Below are 12,495 nucleotides of genomic sequence, written 5' to 3'. Positions count from 1 at the left end.
TTGGCGGCGGACGAGGAAGCAGGAAGGAGGCCGGAGGGGCGAGCGGCTTGCGGGGAGCCAGCGGCGGCGGCGGCGGCGGCGGCAGCGGCGCCTCCTCCTCCTCCCTCCCCCCCCTCCCTCCCCTCCCGCCCTTCCTCCTCCTCCTCCTCCTCCTCCTCCTCCTCCTCCCCCCGCCCCCCCCCGCCCCGCTCCCGGCCTCTGCGCGCCGCCCGCCCGGGCCGCGCCGGATCGCGACGCCCTGAGGCGAGGGCGGGCGGGCGGCGGCGGCGGGGGAAGCGCCTCAAGCCCCCTGCCCGTCCCCAGCCCGGTGCCGGTCCCGCCGCTGACGCAGCAGCGCCGAGCCCCGGCCTCTCTCGGGCTCCCACCGCTGACGGATCCAGCCCCGCGGGAGCGCGCCCCGGTGAGTCCCCACGGGAACGCGCACCCCCCCCCCCCCCATCCCATCCCATCCCATCCCATCCCCACACCTCTCCCGGTCCCTTCTCGGCAGCAGGTGCCGGGGCCGCCCGCGGGTACCGGGAACTTTCCCTCACCGGGGGGCTGGGGGGAGAGGGGTCGAGCCTTAGCGCCCCCCCCCCTCCGGTCCCGGTCCCCACAAAGCCGGGGGGCAGCCCCCCAGGGCAGCCGGGCCCCGTGGGGCTGCTCCGAGTTGCCCCCCGGGTTGTGGTGCCTGGCCCCGGTCCTGCTCCCGCTCCCCTCGCTTCTCCCCCGCTGGCCCCACGCGTGGGGTGCAGGTGGCTCCGAGCCTGCCCCGAGGCACGGTGCAGGACTTCTGGGCTCCCACCTTCCCCCCCCCCCCCCCCCCCCCCCCCCCCCCCCCCCCCCCCCCCCTTTTTTATTTTTTATTTTATTTTATTTATCCCTTCCCGCTCCCCTCGGTGGCCCCGGTGGCCGCGGGTCGGTTTCCTCTTCTCCTTTTGTGTAGCGGTGGCTCCTAATGGAGGCGGCTTCTTCGCTGGCTCCCTCTTTTCCAGCTGCTTCCACGAGACGCAGGAGCCAGCGCATGTGACCGGCAGGACCGCGGCAGGCCGGCGGCGACAGCTCGACACGGGGATGCCGGGAAGGCACGGGGGGACCCCGTGTCTTCCACCAGAGCATCCTCCAGAAAACTCAAAGGGCTTGGGGGGGAAAAACCCGTCAAAACCCAACCTTCGGGGTCTGCTCCCCTCGCCTTCCATTCCCTTCCTGCCCTCCCGTTCTCTTTCTCTTCCCCCGGGCGCTCGGCTGAGGGAGGTTCTGGTTCGGTGGTGTCCCAAGGGATGTGGCCGCCCCTCAGCTCAAGCCCTAATTGTCGGGAGCAAGAGGCCGGGTCCTTGGTTAATTGATCTGCTGGCTGCAATTAGGAAGCCCTCGGTGTGATTACAGGCACTGGGCTCACAGGTCCCATTTCTGGGGTCTTAGTTTTTCGGGTAAAGGTTGCCCACCCGTACGGTGGCGACGCCGGCTGCATGATGGACCGGTGCTCCTGAAATCTTAATGGGATTTAAATATCAGCACGCCGCCGAGCGCTTTAACAGGAACATCCTGCTAACATATTCATCCCAAGCCATCCTTCACGTTTGTCATGTCCTGGCTACCTGAGTCGGTCCCCGGCTTCAGCTGCGACTGCCTTAAATATTTCCTTGGGGTCAAAACGCGTGTGCCGCTCTGATTTAACGGGACTTTTTATGATTTAAGCACTGATTTCTGTTTGTTCGCCTAATGAATCCGGTGTGGCTTTCTCAATGTAGCGGCAGCGTAGGTTTCTAGCTGCTCTTCTTGAGCAGAAATGCTACCGCAGTGAGACGTAGCTTTGCTTAGAGGTGTAAAATCACTTGGAAAACCCCAAACCTGCAGATGAAAACAACTTTGTGGGAGGGGAAAATCCTTCCTGGATGCTCTCTTTGGTGCGGGCTGACGGTGACAGTTGCACAGAGCGATGTAATGCTGCTGAGAAGCGTGGCACTTGGGGGGGCAAAACCAGTCTCAGCCTCACTTCTGTAGCCGAAATGTTGTCGTTTTGGGAGCTGCTGAGTGCTTTTTAACCAGATCGAGTAGTTTGGGGCTGGCGTGCTGTCTTTCTTACCGTCATCTGCATCACCTTTTTGTCTCTAGTCTGGCAGCCGTGTTATTTCTTTGTGGTTCTTGTTTTTTTTTCCTTTCTGGGCAAAAGATGTAAATGAATATTGTTTGCTGTGGTGGTGTTAATTGACACTGTGTGATCGAGGGGCTGTATGGACGGGGGGACACGTGCCAGAACAGCCTGTGGATATCCTGTTGAGCTAGTGCTTGGCCATTATTTTGGGGAAATAAACCCTTCAGCAAACGCAGATCTCATGCTGTCACAGCACCGTAACTAAGCCTCGAAAGGTAAACCTGTCTGTCCAAAGCAAACAGCTGAAAAATAATTAGGAGCGGGAGGTAAATGCCCGCTCACAGTTTGGCATTAAGTTCAGACCCCTGGGAAATGAAGGGTTGTATCTGGTGCTGCAAAACCCCGAGGGTATGCCCAAATCTTGGGTCCCAGCAGCAGCGGTGGGTGGATTTTTGTGCCCCACCTCACACTCGGTTAACCGTGGCATCGCACCCCGTGGAAGCAGCAAACCCCCTGCTTTCTGCCCGAGCAGCTGAGCTAATTAAGTTACAACCGTCGTATCGTTAATAATACATGAAACAGCAGTTTGGATAACTGGGAAAGACAAAAACTGGAAAATAAACACCCCAAAGAAGCCGTAAAATTAAAAAGAGCTTCAAGCACAAGCTGTGTGTGTTGTGCCACGGGCTGCCACCAGCCAGGATGGCTGTGTGTGCGACGGGAAGGGTTGGGTGATGCCTTCCAGGGGCTTTCTTCCCCATCCAGAGGCGTTTCTGGTGGTCTGGCTTGTTGGTTTGTGTTTTTTGTGTTGTTTACTTTTGCTTCCCGATGTATTTGCGTCTGTCTGAAGGCAGGTTATTGGCGAGCTGCGAGGAAGTTGGTTGGTTTTGCCACTACGGATTTGTGTCAGCCTTTGGTGTGTGTATTTCCTCTGGGTGTGACAGCCGTGGGCCGTGGGTAACTCCTGGATGCAAAGCGCTTTTAAGGGGAGAAAGGGGAAAAAGGGAGGAGCTCTGGGTGGTGCTCACAAGGAGCTGTGCCCCTCGCTTTCTGATTAATCCTGGGAGCCTTTGGGGCAGAGGATGTTTCTTTGGAAATGTTCGAAGCCATCCTGCGCAGCAGTCTCCGTTCTCATTTGCACCAAGGGCATGCCTTTAAGGACAAAAATATAATAAATAAATAACCTTTGTGGCCAGGTGCTGGCTTAAGTGAAGGAATTATCTGTAACCAGACCATTCTGATTTAACCCTCTCAAGTTTTTGTGCTCGCAATCCCTCTATCAGCAACTGATGTTCTTTAAATGGGGAAAATGCATGTAGATCTAGGACGGGGCCTCTTTCTGAAGACAAAAAGGGACAGTGCAACAGGCCTTTACCCGCTTACTGCCCAAACCTGATGTCCTGGCATGTGGCTTTATTATTAAAAATAAAGAAAGAGCTCAGCAATATTTCACGTGACAGTAAAAAATAAAAATTCTTCTGTCGGAAGAATGGGTTGAAGGAAATCTGGTCTGGATGCAAAATGAAGTGAGGGAGAGATGTTATCATTAAACTGTAGGGTATCATTAAGAAGAGTAGATGTAAATCTGGTTGAAGACGAACCCCTTTGCACCTGTTCTCTCACCCTGTCGATATTTGTGGAACTGGAAACTAATTAATCTGTTAAATGCTATTTCTTCTCTTGTGATGGAGGCAAAACCCTGGACAAAATGGGAGAATAGGAGAGCACGGGGAAGCTGGCAGGACGTGCAAGGTGTGGTCAGCTGAGAGAATTGAGCAGCCTCAACCTCTTTTATTTTAAAATGTATTTATTTTGCAATCTCTGAGCTATTAATGCTGTGTTAATACAAGTCCTAGAGAACATTTTGGGTTCATTCGTGGTAGGAGTCACTCGGCGGAGGGCATCCACAGCCAGGCTCTGGCCAAGTGGGAGTAGCCGAATTGAGGCTACCTTGTGGCAAAGCAGTTCCCTTTCCCACGTTCATCTCATCATCGATAGACACAGAATTTCACGAGCATTTCTCTAGGGGGTGTGTGGTTTGGTGCAAATTAAAATGAAGAGGTGGGATGCTTCAGAGTTTTGCCTGGGCGCGCTCGAGCGATGAGCAGGCTCACCATGGGGCGGGTGTTAGGCGGCGGCGGGTACTGTGGTGCCCTTCCTGGGCTGGTTAAAAATGGGGGAAAATGCCTCGTGTAAGGCACTGTGAGGCTGGTGACACCGAGCAAACCTTCTGGCCGCCTGTGAGTGTGCTGTTAGCCATGGAGTAGAGCAAATAAACACCTATTAGGACGGGAAAGGGGCGTGCATCAGCTCGCGCGAGCTCACCGAGGGTGCAGCAGCGCCTTGGCGGTTTTAGCTTTTAAAAGCTTTTCACACGGGGAGTGCTTTTATCACCTTTTTAAACGTTCAGACTTCTGGCTGCATCTTCGTTAAAGGCAGTTGCTTTAATTACTGCTGAGGGCCGTGTCTGGCTGTTCATCCTTTGGTGCTCTGCACAGCACTGTGACCAAGCTCCTTGGTGGGGTGCTGCAGGGGTTTTTGGGATGCACAAGCATTGGGTCCCCCTCCATCCCCTACAAAAGACACCGTGGATCCCCTCCATCCCCTACAAAGCCTCGTCGTGCAGCTGACGCCGTCCCGCGTGCGGTGGAGGGGCGCGCGCTGTGAGCAGGTGGGCTGCTTTGGGCATGGAAGAGCGTGGGATTGATGCCAAGCGCCTCGCGTTCAGCAAGGAGCCGTTCCGCTTCCGAGCTGCAGGTTGCCGTGTTTCTCGTGTCCCAATTTTCTGGAACAAAGGTGTGACTAAACAAGGAAATTATGATTTTCCCCCCGGCTTTGTAAGCCGCATCGCGGGAATGCTTTCAGGCACCCATTGTTCTTCGAGCAGTTTTTTTATTTTTTTTTTTGAAGGGCTTTGAAAGTGTGCAGCCTGCCCGGCTCGGCAGGCTTCATCCCTATAAAAGAGCTCGGCTTGAAGCATCTGCCTGCGTATCAACGCCTCAAAATATTTACGATGCTCTCAGCACCAAAAACCAGGTCCTTCCCTTTGCTTGCCTCGACCCAAACCGCTTGGCCCCCGGCGGCTGCTTTTCGGCGCCCGAATTCTCGTCCTGGAAATAAAAGCGCAGCGCCGGAGCAGCCCCCGGAGCCAGGGGCAGCGCTGGAGCCGCGCACCGCGCACGGCCTTCTATTGTTCCCGGCTGTGGCCTGCGCAGAGCGCTGAAAATAGCACGCTCTCGCCCGCCGTCGTGCCGTGCCGTCTTTGTGTGTCTCCCGGCGCTCGCCGGGTACCTGGAAAGGGCCAAAAGCGGCGGCGGGAGGCGAGGCCGGAGCTGACTTTTCATTTTTTTGCAGGGCAGCAGCACGGCGAGGAGCGCGGCCGAGCAGCCGCAGCATCGCCGATGCCGCCCGAGCCCGTGAGCGCCCGCTCGCACCGAGCCCTCCGCCGGGGAAGTTGTGCCAAGGAAAGGAGCGTTGGGAGCGGACCCTAAAATGGAGGGGGGCACGGCGTTAACGTGAGCACGCCGCAGGCACGGGCGGATGGAGCGCGTTCTTGGGAAGAGCGTGAAAAGGAGAAGGGTCCCCGGGGGCGGAGAGGAGGGGGGCACTGACATCTCCCTCTGCGGAGCGAGGCTGGAGAGGCACCGGGGGGGGGTTCGGGCAGGGGGAGGTAACCAGCGAGGATCGCATCGGTAAGCAGGGGAGGTTTGGAAGCGCAGGCTTGTGAAGGAAACTAGTGGGCAGCGCAAGTTTTCTGTTGTTGTTGTTTATTTAAAAAGAAACGCACCAGCAGCACGTTCGGTTTTGTTTCTTTGTTTGTCTAGCTCAGAGGCAGTGCAGGAAAGCAAGGCTGGAGGTGGCTCGGAGTAAGGAGACGGAGCAGATCTCTCCAGAGCGAGGAGGATTGCAGCTGCCAAATCCTTTTCCTCTGCTGTCATGTGCAGACCGAGAAGAAAAGGTTTCTTTTTCTTAAAATACCTGGCTAAACGCCAGGTGGCAGGACAGGTACAAGAATCCTGACGTCTTGGACAGGCAAAGCCCGAACTGGGATTTCTTCAGACTTGAGCAAATTGCTGGAGCAGTGGAAGCGAACCTGGCTTTTGGGGGGATTTGTGCCCTAACTTAGTAGCCCCAATTCTCCCACACATCCCTAATTATTTAATGATGGTACATTTGTTATCCCAGCATATACTGGTGGAGGCAGAATATGCAAAGATATCTGCCCCCCTTCTCCCTTGTGAGAGCCCTGTCATCTTCTCTCCCATTCTTAGATGCTAGAATTAATTACATTCCTAGGTGTCTTTCATTATTTGGGATTTCTACCATCTTTCTTGCTTTCTGGTTGCAAAGAGGTGAACCCTTTCAGACTGGAGAGGACAGGCAGCACGATTGGGAAAGCACTGTTTAGCCAGCCTTAAAATAATAACAATAATACAAAGGATTTCCGTTTGTTCCAATATCCATTTGTTTCATATAGTGGAAGAAGAGCCAGAGGATGATTCCCTCTTCAGAATACGATACCAGCTTCTCTGAAATTGCTGTTCTGAGGCCCCCAGGGCTGTCAAGGTGGGATTTAAAACGCCCTGCACATCTCGATACAGGGGAATAAGGAGGATGCAGCTTTGCTTAGGAACTGTGGGTCAGCATCTGTGTATTAGATGTGCTCCCCGGCAGTCATTAGGGATAACTTCAGCCTGGCCCCAAAGTTTTTTGGTGCGAGCAGTGTGAATGCAGTGCAGAGAGTGCCTCGCTACCTGCAAAGGGCTCTTGTCTGTGCTCAGCCTACGTGTGATTCGCATCGCTCGTCCTGCCTGAAACCGCTAATGAGCTTAACAACTCTTCTGTTTTCTCGGTGCTTAACAAAAATTAAATCCTTCCCCGCAAACAACAAGGTTGCGGAGTGCTCAGCCCGGTGGTGCCTTCATGCAAGGACAATGGGGAATCGCTGGCTTTGCCTGAGATTCCACCTCGAAGCTCATTACGGAATAATTAGCTGGTTCTTGACTTTGCCGCCGAGTTTTGGGGGTTTGGGGGGCTTGTAGAAGGTGTTTCCTGCACTGAAAACATGACTTATCTTGAGACCCAGCCTTCAATTTCAGACACGGGGCTGTTTGAAACTCCATCTGCCCACTAAGTGAATGTCAATCCAATTTAGGCTTGCATATGTTTCCAAGGAAACCATTGGAGGCAACGGTGAGAAATGGACCACGGAGGGGCAGGAAAGCGAGTGCACCAGCAGCATTTCCACTTTCCAGTACTCAAACACGATTAAAACCTAGTTAGCTGTAATAACCCTGTGCAGAGCGGTGGTTGGACTACTAAAGTAAAAAGGAAAGTGGCTTCAGGTGCTGCCCCCGAGGTCTTTCCCGTATAGATTATGGCTTTACAGAGTACAGTCCCATTTTCGTTCCCCTCTAGCCAGCTGGAAAACTCGTGCAGCTGTGTAAAACCCTGTCCATCCCCTCACTTGAACAGAGTGAACTGTAAATGCTTTCTCTCCCTCCTGCCCAAAGCAGTCTCTATTAAAAAATTAAAAAAAATAATAATAAAATAAAGTTGAAAATGTTCAGGCAAATCTAAGCTCAGTATCCTGAGTGGGCTCAAAGCATCGAGGCATCTCGGTGCTGCACAAGGAGTGTTTTTAGGCTGGTTTGGATATTCTTTGCCCAAGGAGCAAGGAAAAAAAGGGTGAATATTTGGCAATTGGCTTCTGATCACTCCAGCGGGCTGAAGGTGCTGCAGTGGCCTCGGGGCTCATCTTTTACCCAAGGCGAAGGGAAACCTGTAAGGTTAGCCTGAGCAGAGAGCTGCGTAGCTTCCTTGGGCACCTTTTACATCCATGGGGCTCTAAAAAGCATCCCTGTGCCTTGCTAGCACTCCCCCAGGGTAGAGAGCACTGGAGTGGTCTGGAGACTAAAAGACAGGATTTGCATTTGGGTTCAGCTCAGAAGAAATGAGCGTGGGTTTTTTTTCTTCCCCATTAGGAGGAATTTTCCTTTAATTGAGAGCTTAAATTCTGTCTCAGGCAGAATTGTGAGCCTGCCTTGCTTTCCAAAGAGAGGCGTATTTCTGCCTGCTAATACAGCCATTAAATAAAATGTTTATCTTGGTTATTGAAATGAGTAGCAAGGTTCTCACTTCAGAGCTCTAAAGCGGGATATTATCTGTCATTTTACTTTAAAGAATGCTGCTGGCTCGCTCAGGTTTAAAATATTTTACTGTGACAAATAGCTGAAATCCTGGTATCTGGGGATATCCTGCGTGGGTATATTGGATCCTTGTGTATCGCAACTGCAGTCGGGGGCTGAAACTCCTCAGCTCAAAGCTCTGTGCAGCTGTCGTCCAGCATCAGATCCTCTTTGGATCAAATCTCTGGATATTTGGGCTGCCAGCAGCAAAACTGGCTCTGGGGCGGTCGCCTTGGGTGCTGGGAGGATGGGGGGGGGGGCTTTGCAGCATGTGCTTTTTTTTTTTTTTTTTTTTTTTTTTCCCTTATCAGTTGTTTTCCTGTTCACGTCTGCGTGCAGCTGGGGTAAGCAACGCTCGCTGCAGCTCTCTGCCCTCTTCCAGCAGCTCCTGGAAACTTTCCGCTGGTTGACCAGCAGCAGCGAGCGTCTCCCGCTTTGGCTCGGCGTCAGCTGGCAGCTCCTGCAGCTGCAGGCATCCCTCGCGGGTCAGGTCAGAAAATTCAGGGTGATTTTGAAGTATCAGGGTGCTCATTTGAGAAGAGCAACTTGTGTAGGGTTTTTGTCCCTACCTAACCCATTTACATGTAGATGTTTTGAAGCCAGAGTTTGACTTGAAGGGGCCTTCCTGAAAATCCAGTTGGAGGCACCTGGGACGTTTCCATAAGACGAGGCTGAACTGCTTAAAAGCTTTGTGCTTCCAGAGGGGACGTCTCAATTACGTTCCTTTGCTACTCACCTGAGGTGGGTTTGCATTGCCAAACGTGTGTGCTCTTAAAAATGAGATGGAGAAAATCACAGTTGAGTTTTTGGGCACCTGTGCTGACTGTGTGGCCCCTGCTGCTGCATACCCATGGCAGCATCAGGTGCAGAAAAGGACCTTGGGGTGGTCGTAGCCATGTTGTGGGGCAGGGGATGAGTTGTACCAAAGCGTTGCTGACGGATATTCTTTTAACCTTCTCTTTAACCCGAACTTCTCCAGGCAGTCTGATGCTTTTTCTAGCCCAGCAGGAAGGAAAGATGTAGGAAAAATCTTCTTAAATCTCCCTTGGCGCAGTGTAAGTCATTTCCTTATCCCCTGGAGAATGCCATGCTGCTGTTCTGCGTGTTGCAGGCTTTTTTTTTTCCTCCACCCTTTTAATTGCATGACTTCAGCCCTTACACCCACCCTTGCTGGTCGCTTTGCATCCCTTGGTGCTGCCTCACTTGTCCCGTGTTGGACGCGGTGCAGAGCCGTGAGCCGGAGCCTGCTCCCACCTGCTCCCATCCCGCATTCCTGGGCACATGCCCCAGGATGATGTTTGCTTTTCTTTCACAACAGCGCGATGATGTTGACTCACTCATCTCGTGCTCCTCAATAAACCTCAGCTGCGAAGTGCCACCTTGCTGGCTGCTTTCATCACGATTTCACTCCTGCCTATCTGGGCTGTAAATTGTGGGTTTGTCCCTATTGATGGGCATTTAAAACATATTTTTAAATGTTTTTTTTCTGGCCCATCAGGATCCTACTGTGGATCTGTTACTTGTCCAAGACTTGCTAGCTCCGTCTCCAAGCATCACCTGCAGGTGACTTGCTAATAAAATATTGAATGGTCTCAGGCCTGCCCTCAGGGAGCCTGCTACGTCTTGCTGTGTTTTGGTGCTGAACTGTAAAGTTTGAGGGGGATAAAGCCCTATTTGAGGCTGCCTGACAGCAGTTTTCTTCAGGCCATGTATCCCTTGTTGGCTCCTGGGGATGTCCCAGGGAGCAGCCGGAGAGTAATTGAGGAGCAAAACCCAGCGCCCTGCTCCTCCCGCGGAGCGCTAACCAGATTAAGTGGCAGCAACCAGACAGATTAAACAGATGATTCCCAAATACTTCTCCTTGCAGACAACTGCTGTTAGCGGGGCCTGTGCACGTGGAGCTCTTAGGGCAGGCTTTGTGGGTCAGGTCACATAGCACAACCTCACAGAGTCCCCGTGGGACAGGGGGTACCCGCATTGACCGGAGCTCCAAATAATTCACTCTCTCCGGGCGGAGCATTTAATTTATTCATTGTTCTTAATTCTTCCCGGTTCTTTTCAAAAGTCTGACTTTCCTTCCAGCTGTGCAAGACCCAACACAACCTGAAAAGTGCTTGGGTGGCATTACATGGCTCGCCTTCTCGTACCTCTCGCACCGACAGCTGAGCTCGTTTAATCACTCCCTCTTTAAATGGCCAAATAGTGTCACGCCTGTGTAGGTAGATAAATGCAAGTTAATGAGGGGATATAAAACAAATCTCTCCCAGCACGGGTCTGTGAATGCTGTCCAGTCCATTTAAGGGGGATATTTGTTGCCATGACTGATCAGACCTGGCTGCGAGCACGCGTGCGTACTTAAATACACACCTCTAACGATGTGGGTAAAGGATGGAGGAACGGGGCCAGCTCCTAATGGGACTTAAATGGGCTTCTGGTGGTTAGGAAAGCAACTCCAGCCCTGCTCAGGACCCGCAGCATCACGTCCCTTTGCTTTCCTGGGCTCTGATGATCCCCGTTAGGTGTGCTCAGGGGATGGAGGTCCCAGTGCCCCAGCCCGGAGGTGCCGTGGCATCGGGCACGGTGCTTGGTCCGAGCGCGATGCTCCGCTTTCCCCAGCCTACCCCAGACCCCGAACAACCCGGCATAGAGCCAAGGCTGGGCACTTAAAACCTTGAAGGGCTAATTGCTTAGTAATGAAAAGTGTAATGACCGAGCAATTAACTTTAATCGCTTAGCGGCTGGTGGAGGTTGGGGCTGGTCTGATGAAGACATCAGTAACGTCAGGTCCAAACCTAAAATCTCTGTTCCTTGGACGGATCCAGATTTCCTGGGTGCTCTGTGTGCGGGCCGAGCCTTCGAGTCCATACCCATCACCTGTCTCCCTGCTGCCTTAGCAGATCGCATATTTCAGTGTCTAATTACCTTCCTGGAGAGCCAATCTGCTCTTTAAAACAAACAAAAAAAAAAACTCACACACCTGATGGCAGAAAATCCCTTGTCTGGACAGGTGGGAGTCCTGACACCAGCGCAGGAATTACGAGGCTTGTCCTCCGTTGAGAAATGAGGTGTTGCAGCACCCTTCGCTTGGGCTCGTGTTTTTGACTGACCTAGCTCATTAAAGTAGATGAGCTGTGAAATTTTAAGAGGAGCTTTCTCACCTGCCTCATACTCGATCATAAATGCTGCGCGCTTGCCTTGCAAAGAGGGGAGGGGGGCGGAATGGCAGTAAGTTGGGGTATCCTTGGTGTGTGGATATACACCTATGTGGATGGTATTAATTGAGACAATATTTTATGAGGAAAACACTGTACAGTTTTAAGTGCATATATTTCTGTAGAGATATTTTTAGATGGGCTTGCTTCTCGATGAAACACGGGCACCTTACCATTTTTAGGTACTGGGGTGGAAACGGTGAGGTACGGTGTCTTGAAATTCTGCTCTTCCTTTCTTGCAGCTGCGGGTTTCTAGATCTACAAAAGTTCTGTCTGGTATGATGAGAACAGCCTAAATTTCAGCCCCATCCAACCTAATTTTCCAGGAGTAAGTTCAAAGGCGGAAAGTTCAGCTCCAGATGTAAGCTCCGCTGAGCGTTGAGCGCAGCGCTGCGGCGCATGGGATGCAGGGAGGAGAGCCTTGGGTTACATGGGTGCCGGTGGGAGTTGTCTGTTGCACTCTGAGTATAAAAAGGGATCAAAACTTACAGTGGCGACATCTGAAATGCCAGGAGAACGTCAGCTTTATGGACAGCTCGCTTCGTGCAGAGCGAGCTGGGGCTGAAGTTGTACAATGCTTCTAAACAAGTTGCGCAGAAACAATAGATGCTTCCAAATGAAGGACGATGCTGTCTTAAGGACTTCCTTAGGACGGAAAACACATTCGGATTGCAGTTTTGGTCTGAAGAGGTAGTTATGGTCGGCGTGCTTCAGCTAGGGATGAGTCAGAACACAGGAATCCTCTAAAACCTTACACGAACTTGGTATTTAACATAGGCTTTTTTTGTCTGCCTGGGCTTAAGGTTTCTGTAAGTTTAAGTCAAGGTTATAAACACGCATGTTGTAGATTTTAAAATCCAGTTTCTCTTCTGCACCCCCCTTAAGGATTATAACTGATAGAGTTGGTACCAGGAGCCTCAACGCCAAGGATTCAGGTGCTGAGGTGGGGCTCTGCGTTTTGAGGGACACTCGGAAGTTACAAAAATACAGTGAAATTATTTAGGGGGAAATAAAAGGGTTC

The 12,495-nt window shown here is 52.3% G+C and overlaps 1 protein-coding gene across 1 annotated transcript in view; it reads left to right on the top strand.

Moving 5' to 3' along the window:
• Positions 1-287: 287 nt before the first annotated feature.
• BAHD1 (bromo adjacent homology domain containing 1) overlaps positions 288-12,495 on the top strand; it is a 36,611-nt gene continuing 24,403 nt past the window's right edge. The window contains exon 1 of the mRNA XM_032189082.1: positions 288-400. The gene's annotated coding sequence lies outside the window, so the exon portion shown is untranslated. The remainder of the gene's footprint in view (positions 401-12,495) is intronic.

Source organism: Aythya fuligula, chromosome 5, assembly GCF_009819795.1.
Source record: "Aythya fuligula isolate bAytFul2 chromosome 5, bAytFul2.pri, whole genome shotgun sequence".
NCBI classification, from domain to species: domain Eukaryota; kingdom Metazoa; phylum Chordata; class Aves; order Anseriformes; family Anatidae; genus Aythya; species Aythya fuligula.
Note: the sequence above shows the minus strand (reverse complement) of the source record. Positions and strands in the feature narration are given on the sequence as shown.